Below are 11,283 nucleotides of genomic sequence, written 5' to 3' on the forward strand. Positions count from 1 at the left end.
AATTCCTCGCTCCAGCGATAGCAATAAATTAAGCTGCAAAACTATATCATTACTTGTGTCATCACAGTTCCAGTGCTTCATTACAGCATCGGGAGTTGATTTTTTTTCTTCCGCTTGTTCTTCCCCTTCATCACTTGGTTCAATAACAGACAAGCTTCGCCTTCAATGTAAGATTTGGCATGTCAATTAGGTAGCACAAGTATAGTACTAAACTTAATTTTCTTATGAAAGTTGCAAAATACAGGCCAACAGTTGTGAAATATCCTTATCTTACCTCAATGGGATATTACGGTGCACATACAGATTGGAAGTCTTGTCTCCATTTGTGCAGTTCACTGAAATCAAGCAACATTATCGTACAAGTAGCACAACATATGAAAGCACACTGCAGAATCATGTGAAAGAAGGCTAGTACTGACCTCTCATGATGCGGAATTCAAACAACTCACAAGAAGAAGATCTGAACCAAATTCGCCTTAACGGATAGGAAGTAAGATCTCATCTTGTGCAGTTCCACTAAGATCAAGAAATCAAGCAACGTTGTCGGTGTGACATTTTGGTTGAACTGCACAAAACACTCTTAAAACAAAAGTGTTTTGTGCAGTGCAACAAAAGGTCACAATGGGAACGAGGTGAAGTAGATAACCATGTTTACACAGAGGTGCAAAGGAAACAATTAGTGTTCAATAATGGTGGATGACACAGAAGCCAGCAAAAAGAAGCATCTACCTTATCTAAATGGGAAAGAAAGCAAGACAGTAGCATTTCTCAAACGGTGGCATTGATTAATATTAAGATAGAGATTATATTAACAATAAAATTCGTTAAACATGTAATTTGCTTTTAACTGTGGCATTGCATCAATTTTCCAGCGGCATTATTAGAGGGTCTTTGTTTACAGGGACATTTTGGTGTAGGGACTAAAAAACTCCGTGTCAGTCCCATCTAAACCAAACAGGAGGGACTTTTAGGGACTAAAAGTGGGCATTTGGGACTAAAGAAAGAAGACCCCGAGGGAGTCTTTTTGGGACTTTTTCCAACAGTTGCCCCTGCCACGCATCGCACCTTGTCTCTATTAGTTCATTACTAGGGGTAACATGGTCTTTTAGCATGTCATTTAATAACCTCTAGTCCATGTTTAGTCCCTGGAACCAAGCAGGTAGGGACTAGGGAGTTTTTAACCAAACAGGGCCTTAGATTAACAACAGCTAATGAGTTGCACGGGACAGTGGACGCACCAGCACCATGTGCATCTACCGATGTACTGTGGTCGTGCACAGTCTTTTGCAACAAAGAACAAACAACCAAGGAGCATATTTGTGTTGGTCCCAGTTTTGTTATCTTTAGACACCTTTCCCTGTGTGAGCGCATCAAATCTAGTCCTGCTCAAACTCTACAGCCTTGTCCCTTCCTTTCCTTTTTGAGCTAGTACTTTCGCCCCTTCCTTTCCTCTTTGAACCACGTCCTAGATTTATGTGATACAACTTTCGCCACTACTTTCCCCCAATCCTTTCCTCTTTGAACCACGTCCTAGATTCATGCTATACAACTTTCCCCCTTCATTTCCTCTTTGAACCACGTCCTAGATTCATGCTATATACAACTTTTCCAACTACTTTCCCCCACTCCTTTCCTCTTTGAACCACGTCCTAGATTCATGCTATACATGCACCTAGAGCAATGCATGTGGAGTAAGTAAATTATACCTTAAGGTTCTTGGGGCGTGGTTCGGTGGGCGATGGGACGACGGCGAAGAAGAGGGGGTCGGAGGCCCTCCCACGCCGCCGCTGGGTGGAAAGTGAACAGCTGCGCCGGTAGTCCCTCGCCGACGGCGACATCATTAAGCCTCCTTTCCTTCCCGGCGGACGGATCCTGCCGGCTCTTTGAGCAGCACTGAGGGGAGAGAGAGGCCAACGAAGTCCTATTTAGATCTGGAGAGGGCGAGAGAGTGTGAAGAGAGCAACTAGTCCCTCCGTTCCAAATTACTCGTCGAAGAAATGGATGTATCTAGAACTAAAATACATCTAGATACATCCATACCTGCGACAAGTAATTCGGAACGGAGAGAGAGGGCGAGAGAGTGTGAAGAGAGCAACTACAAGCGCTGAGGCTCCAGCGTGTATATATATATTGGAGAGAGAGTGTGAAGCATGCAAACTCTAGAAAATATTTTGACCAGTCAAAGAATCCTCCTGGCAGAAATTATGCTCAAGTGTAGTTATCGAACACGAGACCTCAAGTTAGAAGGTGCAACAGGACGAAGGTGCGTGCGTGTGTGCGCGCGCGCGTGTGTGTGTGTGCGTGTTTAACAGCATGTGTGTGTGTTAGAGAGAGCGACAGATCGACCTACTCCTACAGAGAGATGTTGTGTAGTGTACGATTTTAGCTGCGAGAGTGAGTGCATCCTCTCGTTTCCGGGCGTGTCCGGTAGGGACATCCGGACAGCTGCCACGCCCCCTCCTGACCATCCTGGCCCACCCAAAGCCCCTCCATCGCCTGCGCGCGCTTCCCGCCTGAAACGGTCAGCGCCGCTCCAAAGAATCGGTGCCACATTCATGCCCGGGCAGAGCAGACACGACCTCTCACTGGCGCAAGAGTGATGGTTACTGCTGGGTCTATGTGATTTGACGGCTCATTGGTCTTTATTACTGAGGTGGTAGGACTACTGGATGTCCCACGCTTTTGGCAAAAGGAGGTACTACTACTAGATTACAATTTTCTCCATTCTTACAGCGGAGGCGTGCAAGAGAAATGAAAACACGCGGGCTCAGTGATTACATGGCCCACCTCACACTATCACCGTGCGACACCTAACTCTTTACATAGTACTCCCTCCGTTCCTAAATATTACTAGATGAGTCCCCGCACGTTGCCGCGGAACAGCGGTATATCTCTCTGCGCAAAATTATCGATTTCATAGAACTAAAAAAAAACTCTATAACCGCATTACAAATGTGGTAGCCAAACCAAATAAACTCCCATCATCATTTAGCTCATCCTACGTAAGGAAAAAAGATCAGCCAACTCCTACTGCATAATGTGATTATATTTTTCTTTTTGACATGTTAATGGGACTTAAAAGCTCACTTACATGCATGCTACCGGTGCATGCTTGCATGCAAACATGTTGATGTTATTTAAAACCCACTCACATGCATATGCCACGGTATTTTTGCATGCTTGCATGTGGCTTAGTGCGGAGCCTCTCAGCGTCTAGATCAGACGGCTATTATGGACTGATTTACTTCATCTAACGGCTACATCAATTTTGATGATGTGGCTCAAGGTGAGGATAGAGAATTCCTAGTAGTGGGGGCTAGCTATTACTAGTAGATAAGTCTTTGTAGAGATTCCACTACATACGGAACAAGATGAATGAATCTACACTTAAAATGCATCTATATACATCCGCATGCGGTTGATGGTGAAATCTCTACAAAGACTTATATTTAGGAACGGGGGAGACGGCGTACTGAGCAAGCTTCTCCTCGTTCTACGAGTTGATGGGACACATCAAAAGTACTCCAGTGTATAGAGCCTTACCTTTAAGGTAGGCCCCACATGGTTTGCCTCTTTTTTTAACATAACACGTCAAGTCGCAATTTGTTTGTTCACCCGTGGTAGACGATCCTCCCTCCACCAAGTGGACAACCAGTACACGTGCCAAATTACCACGTGGGCTGCCTTTTTCGTACAGAAATGAACTCCACAGTGTACCCGCGCGGGTGTGGTTGGGAAAGAGACGGGGGTACATGCGCGTGCATTCACCTCTTCTCTTCGTGCACGTCCCCCTCCTACGTGGGTGTGTGAGAGAGATACAAATCATGTTCGTGAGTGTTTTTTGTTTTGGGGTGGGGGTGGGGTGGGGGTTGATTTCGTGAATTATTTGTGGGAATATGTGTCGATGACTTCTCAAACAAAATTTTGCATGCAATGTGTGTGAAATGGAGGCCTATCCATATCATACATAGAGGGTCGGGCAATTCACGAGAAGAGAGGGAGGGGTCATAGCTATTGATAGAGTCGAAGAGAGGATCAAGTGGGTGGGTGCGAGATCGATGAAGAGAGCCATCGAAATTGTGTGTGTGTGCAAGTCTAAGATATAGGGCGACTGGCCTACCGGAACGTTAGAGGGCACATGTCAAGTTTGTGTGTGGCAGGGAGACACAACTAGAGCGCTCGATGTATCGGTGTGAGTGGGGGGAGGGGTAGGCAGAGGCCTAACTATAGAGGTAGAACGACTCGTATATGTGTTGAGAAGGAGAGACCCAGCTATGTCTTGAGGGAGATCGGTCGACATCAGTACATAACTGAAGGACGGGAAATATGATGGGACAGAGAGAGAGAGAGGAGAGAGAGAGGGAGGGAGAGGGAGGGAGAGGGGTAGAGTGATGGATGGGTGATGGATTTGCTTCTCGAAGATGGTGGGGGAGGCCTACTAGACAAACTGAGGGTGGAACTGCAATGTTATCAATAAGAGTGGGGATGTGTTTCTGTGTGTGCCTGTGCGTGATAGATCTGTCGGGACGCATCCATGGATGATGAAGGGGAACAATGTGTTTGGTAAGCAAACCTAACTAGATCGGTAGATCAATTGTTGTTTGTCGGAGGAAGGGAGAGACACAACTAATGAGGTAGATCGATTGACATGTGGATAAAACCGAGTTATAAGGACCTAGATAGCTATATGTATAGCGAGAGATCGGTCGGTGTACGTCCATTTGTTAGAGGCAAATAAGGCCCAGCGAGACGGATAGATAGAGAGAATGGAGCTAGGAGGTGGTGCGAGAGGCCCAACTACTAGCTAGATACGGGAGTAGTGTGCGGTTGTGAGATCGAGGAAAAGAGGGGCGAGAGTTTACACATGTGTCTGACCGTATGAGAGACACGAGGCAAGGACACATAAAGGAGGAGATTGAAGGTGTGTGTGTATGTTGTAGGCAGGCATCGCTGGAGAGGTTAATCGATCGGAGTGTGTCGGAAAGGAGTTGTGGAGACTCTGGGAGAACGAGCTAAAGAAAAAAATGAATGTGCCCGGTGTATAGAATGCCGAGGGAGGGGGAGGGCGAGGAGGGCGTGTGCATGCACAAGAGAAAGTTAGTGGTAGCTACAAAGGATAGAGGATTGTGTGGGTGTGAGAGACTAACAAAGATCGTAATTTGATATGAAAGCGGATTCATATATTTGAATAGGAGATCATAGTGTTTTAAACATTGCATGCATGAATATAGCGGTGATACACGTGTTGTGCACATGTTATACCATAATGTCATAATGCATGGCGTTTGCAACTCACAGCTAAATGTCGAACAATCTAAACCATACTATACATCAAACAATCTCACATTTTATTTGAATTTGTGATAATGTGTGGCGTTTGCATCTTACAACTAAATATCGAACAATCTAAACAATACTATATATCGAACATTCTCACATTTTATTTGAATTTGTGGTAATGTGTGGTGTTTGCAACTCACATCTAAATACTTGTAGGCATAGGGGGTGGGGCACCATACATAATGTGATAAACACATTATACATATGAGACATGGTTTAGATTATGAAGATCTAGCTAGAGCTAGAAATGTAATGTGACTTGAAATCAAAATAAAGTGGATTCAAAAAATCTAGTTCGAGTTCATATAGTACACATAGTTCATATGTAACTCGAGACTAATCATGTGGTGTGCTTGAAGATAATACACAAACGATGGTTTAACATGGCACTAATGATGATTGTAGATCTTATTAAAACAGATAAATGAATTCAAATGCTTTGACTTCACAACAATCATTACTGTAGATCTTATTCAAATAGAGAAACAAATTCAAATTTAGTTCATATTGAAGCGGTAGTATATACGTTTGGAATGCACTAAAATGTTCATTTGAGTAGTAGGTTGCATGCATTATACATGTAGTGAAATATTTTAATTGAACATAACATGAATTCAAAGTTCTGAATGACATTTGTAGTGCGCATTGATTTGGTACAGTACACGTTAGGCTTGTCCGGAAATTTCAACCCACACCTTGTTAGCCCGAAATATTTAAGATATATCTTTGTCTCGTTGTGCTCCGACAACTCCCTCCATCTCAACCCGTGCCTTGCTATTCCGAAATTACAACGCGCGCGAAAACTCCCACCTCCTGTGAAATACCGACACGCGAAATGCTCGTGGTACCCCTGAACCGAAAGAACCACCTCAAATCGGTGGGGGTACTTTCCTAACTTACCCCACATTTCGGACAAGCGCGTCTCTAAGCCATTGTTCCCCACTGCCATCCCATCCGTCCACCCATTCGTACACCGAGGCCGCGAAAACCCGCGACGAAACCCCACACCCTGCTCCGTCCGCCACCCAGCCAGAGCCTCTCCCCAACGACGTCGTCCACAGAAACACCTCGACGTCCCTCATCCACCGTACAGGATGAGGATCCGTCGTCGATCTCATCGTCCCGCCAGTTCAGCCACCCCGTCCTCCACCTCCAAGGAGCTGACCCGACGTTCCCCTCGTGTTTCGCGGCACCTCCATTCCCACACCGCCGTCTTCACCTGCACCACCGGAAGAACATCATCATCACCGTTTCCTCGGATGAAGCTGCGGCCTAATCAGTGCCACCAAAGAGGTTGTACACTAATCGCCGCATTTTCTTCTTGATTCAATCTCATGGTGCTGCCGGCGCTCGGTCCCGAGCCGACACGGCGCGGCTCCATCCACGGCGTCGTCGCCGGCCACTTCCTCCATGGTGTCGCTCCCTCGGCGGCGACGTCCACATCAGTAGGAGTTGCTGCTGCATTAGCTCTTGCTTGCGCTGCTGCTCTGCTCTTGCTCTCGGTCCCCAGCCTAGTCCGCTCTTGCTATTGCTCTTGCTCGCGCTTCTGCTCTCTCGCTTGCTCTTGCTTGCGATGCTGCTCCGATTTAGCTCCACTTCAGTCGATGGAATCGACTTTGGGGTCAGTCGATTTTCGGGGGGGGGGGGGGCTCACCGGGGTGAAGGAAGAACCAGCCGCAGCGGGGAGGGGGGCTCCCCAGAGAGGTACCCCACTATCTATCTTAGGGTTCAGGACGAGGGCGGTGGTCGCCGGCATTGGCGGGGCGGTGGCATGGGGATCGCCGGAGAAAAAGCTCGGCACGGGGCGGCCTAGAGGGATGGCCGGGGCGGTGGTGGACCGGCGGTGGGAAGTGCTTTCGGGGCGAGCGGGGCGGCGCACCGCCGGCCGCGGGCAGCAGGGGACTGCTGTTTGGCCGATGGTGGCAGGCGGCTCAGGGGGGGAAGGTTGAAGATGAACTGCAGGCCCTTGATTTCGTATCCACCGGCTGCAAAATCGACTGGCCAGAGATGAAAAAGTCAGTCGACCGACGTGTAGCCTCACCTTGCTAGTCCGTTCAGTTTCGACAGCAAAATTCAGTTTTGACAGTTAAGTTCAGTTTCGATAGTTAAGTTCAGTTTCGACAGTTAAGTTCAGAGATGAGCGGCTGATGTATTTTACATCTAGCACTTCGTGGTTATGTATTTTACATCATGTATTGGAGATGCTATTAGAATTCCACTCAGGTTAACGTTGTTCGTTGTCTCTCTTGTCCTGCTTCAGCCTCGGCGTCATACAACTCACCGGAGCTGCTCCAACGACGAAACCCTCCATCAGAGCGGAGTAGTACCTCGGGCTCCATCTCCAGACGCCTAAGATCTTCTTCCCCTCCCCCGACAGCAAAGTCAGCCGGAGCATCCTCACCGGCCAACCCAATCACGCTGAGATCGACATGGGTTCGCCAAAGAGGTTGTACACTTGTTACATCTCTTTTTTACTCTACATGTTATATATATATTGTCCATTGAGCACACGGATTTGTTCCTTTAGTGTCTCCTTGAAAGAAAAAATGTAGGAATTTTAATTTTCACTTTTCCTCCTTTTCCAATTCCTATTCACGAAGCACAAGACTAAGAGATAGTAGCATAATAGCATTATAACCGTATATTTTCTTGTCGTTTGACTTAACCTCACCATGCTTCTTCGCATCCTGTGATCTTCCAATAGTTGTGAATCAAACACCCAGATTGGCAGAAATCCTGTGTTTTTAAATTCTCTGTTTTGCACGTGCATTCCTATCCTATTCCTGTCTATTTCCTATCCCTGCATTGTTGGAATCCTCCAATTCAAACGAGCACTTACAGAATTACTTCTCTTACACATAGTTGTCAAAGAAAACCTTGTGTGGTTTGTCCCGCTCTTGCTGCGCCGTCGTCCACCCCAGCTTAGCTGCTCCAACGACACAAGGGTCCAGCACAGCAGGGATCCAGCCTCCAGACTGTCTTTCGCCGCCTCAGATCTTCTTCCCCGCCGTTGGCAGCCATGAAAACTTCATTACCATCATTAACCGAGCAGATGACCTCGAGGACTACACGGGTCCGCAAGAGAGGTCACACTCTTTCGTGTCTGCTTACGTTATGCATCGCTTAATATTACATGCTACTTTATCGTCCTGTTCACCGATTAGACTCTGAGTCAGCTCCAAACTAATGGTCAAACTTGAGTTTTTAAATGGTTGTGGGGTACATATCGGGGCCGATATCAATAGTATCTATCTACTATCTGGTTAATCTCCGGTGTCTACTATGAGTTTCCTGTTGGGTGGCAAACAAACAGTAAAGAAGCCATTATCTGTATTTTTTAACTGAAGCCATTATCTGCCTGCTATTATTGGTTTTGGGTCTATCCACAGGTTGCTACCATCACTCTAGATTTCTGCATGCACTCCTTACATAATCTCACTATGTTTTATTCCTATGCATGACGGTTATTGTAAACAATGGAACTGAACATGTAGAGCAAAAGAGACGAGCCTTACGTGGCAATAAAATTTCATGCAGACGTCGCTCCATGGTAGGCGCAAAGGCAGCCCCCCCTCCATGCATTTCGGATTGTAAATCGAGAGGAATATATTTGTTCTGAGGGGGATTCAGAAGGAGAAGACAACTCCTATTTACCTCCTGAGGTCTTCGCTCTAACTTGGCATGCTGATGTTGATTATATCATGCATACGATGTCTTGCATTACTTACTTTATACATCAAATATGTCATCTGCTTAGTTTAGACATCCTTTGTGCGAATGCCATCTATTTAGTTTATTCATCATTTATGTGAATTATGCAGCGCCATCTTGTTTAGCCAGGCATCATATATGTGAATTTTGCAATGCCATCCTGCTTAGCCAGTCATCTTATATGTAAATTATATCAGGCCATCCTCTTTTTCGTTACATATTACATTTTTCAACAATGTTAGTACATTCAACTATTCAGTGTCTAATTACCATATATGTGAATTATGCATTGCCATCTTGTTGTAAGACATTATATATTTGAATTATACAATGCTATCTTGTTGCAAATGCATTATATATGTGAATTATGCAATGCCATGCTGTTTAGCCAATCATCATGTATGTGAATTATATCATGCTATCATTTTTTTGTATTACGTGTTCCATTTGTCGACAACGTTTGTATATTCAACTACTCTTCCTGTGCATCAGTCATTTGAAGCGGTGATGGAAGTATCTGGAGTGAAAACAAGGTATTCAGAGCAGACAATGCTACCTGCTAAAGCAGACATCTTGCTGGTTACAGAGAGCTCCTCAGAGGAGGATTCAGAGACTGATGACTAGTTCTATTTCCCCCCTGAGGTCTATGCTCAAACTTGGCAGGGTTATATTACCCATGTCATGCATGTTGTCTTGCATTACTTGGTTTTTACATCGTATATGGATTGCCATCTACTTAGTTGCTTACTATATAAATCATATATTTGAATTATATCATGACATCATGTTTACATAGTACATACACATCATCTATCTGAATTATGGCATGGCAACCCATTTAATAAAAACATCATATAGTTATATCGTCTCATCCTATTTAGTGTTTACAATCATCATATTTTGAATTATGGCATTCTATCCATGAATGTATGTGAATTATGGCATGCCAACCTATTTAATAAACACACTATATAGTTATGTCATGTCATCCTGTTTACATAGTCTCATATTTTGAACTATGTCTTTCCATCTTTTTTAGTTAGCCATCATAACGTGAAATTGTGTCATGCTATCCTGTTTAGTTAGCCATCATATATGTGAAATTGTGTCATGCTATCCTGTTTGGTTAGACAACATAAATATGAATTATTTCATGCCCTCTTTTATTCCCCACTATCCATTGCACCTATCTATCATACAATGTGTATACTTTCAATTACTTTTCTTGTTTATCAGCCATTTGAATTGGAGAGCGTGATGGCATTATCTAAGGGAGTAACAACACGGTCTTCAGAAAAGATAGTGCTACCAGTTGATGCATTTAGAACCACGGTTGTATATGCCCAAGGTCCAGATCCACCACACATAACCCAGACTCTCGTAGATTGTACCCCTACCCAGTTGGACAGAGAACCAGCTACACCCCTTCTAACCCCAACCCCGGCAGATAGTAACCCAGTTCCAGTTGACACAACACCGTCTCCACCACAGAGCACCCAAACACGAGTAGTTAGTAAGGGAACTGCAGTGCCCAAAGCACGAGGACCACCACTCTGAATCCCAACTCAACGCTTAAAGGAGAATAAGATTTGTTCTCAGGTCAGGTTCTGTAGCTATGGTTCATAATCCTCTGCTCTTGCATTACTGTATTTACTCATACCAACTATTTTCAAATTTGAAGGATGGAATTGAAACTCCAATGGTGCAATAGGTATGTTTTAAACCTGTTTCTTTAACTAGTTTGTTGTTGTAACCTGCTCTATGTTGATTTAAGTTTCAATTGAATAAACAGTTATGTTCTCATGTCATGCACATTATAAGTGTTGTTATTGCTCTATAGTTACCCACACTTATATTCTGTCTATTCTGCTTTGTCTTGAACAAATATTATTTGAACTGTGTCTCTATCTTGATTTGGCAACAAAAACTAGAATGATATAGACCATAAAGTGACCATGGTACATAGATATATGTTTGTTTCATGTTGTTATCCTGTCCACTTTACTACTGAACTCATTTACCAAAATGAGTTTCATATACAACATGGTAAACATGTGATGTGTCTGCTTGTTTCTCTTTTAGAATGCGGACAAAATATTGGAGAACAGTACCACGTTATCCAATGGTAAAGGAAGTAATGCAGATAAGGTTCAACATAGTGAGACATCCCTGTTGGTCTCCAAGAAAGCTGATAAAAACTATCTTGACGATAGTGAGGGAACCCAAAAGTCC

The sequence above is a fragment of the Triticum urartu genome, chromosome 3, assembly GCF_003073215.2.
Source record: "Triticum urartu cultivar G1812 chromosome 3, Tu2.1, whole genome shotgun sequence".
Lineage (NCBI taxonomy): Eukaryota > Viridiplantae > Streptophyta > Magnoliopsida > Poales > Poaceae > Triticum > Triticum urartu.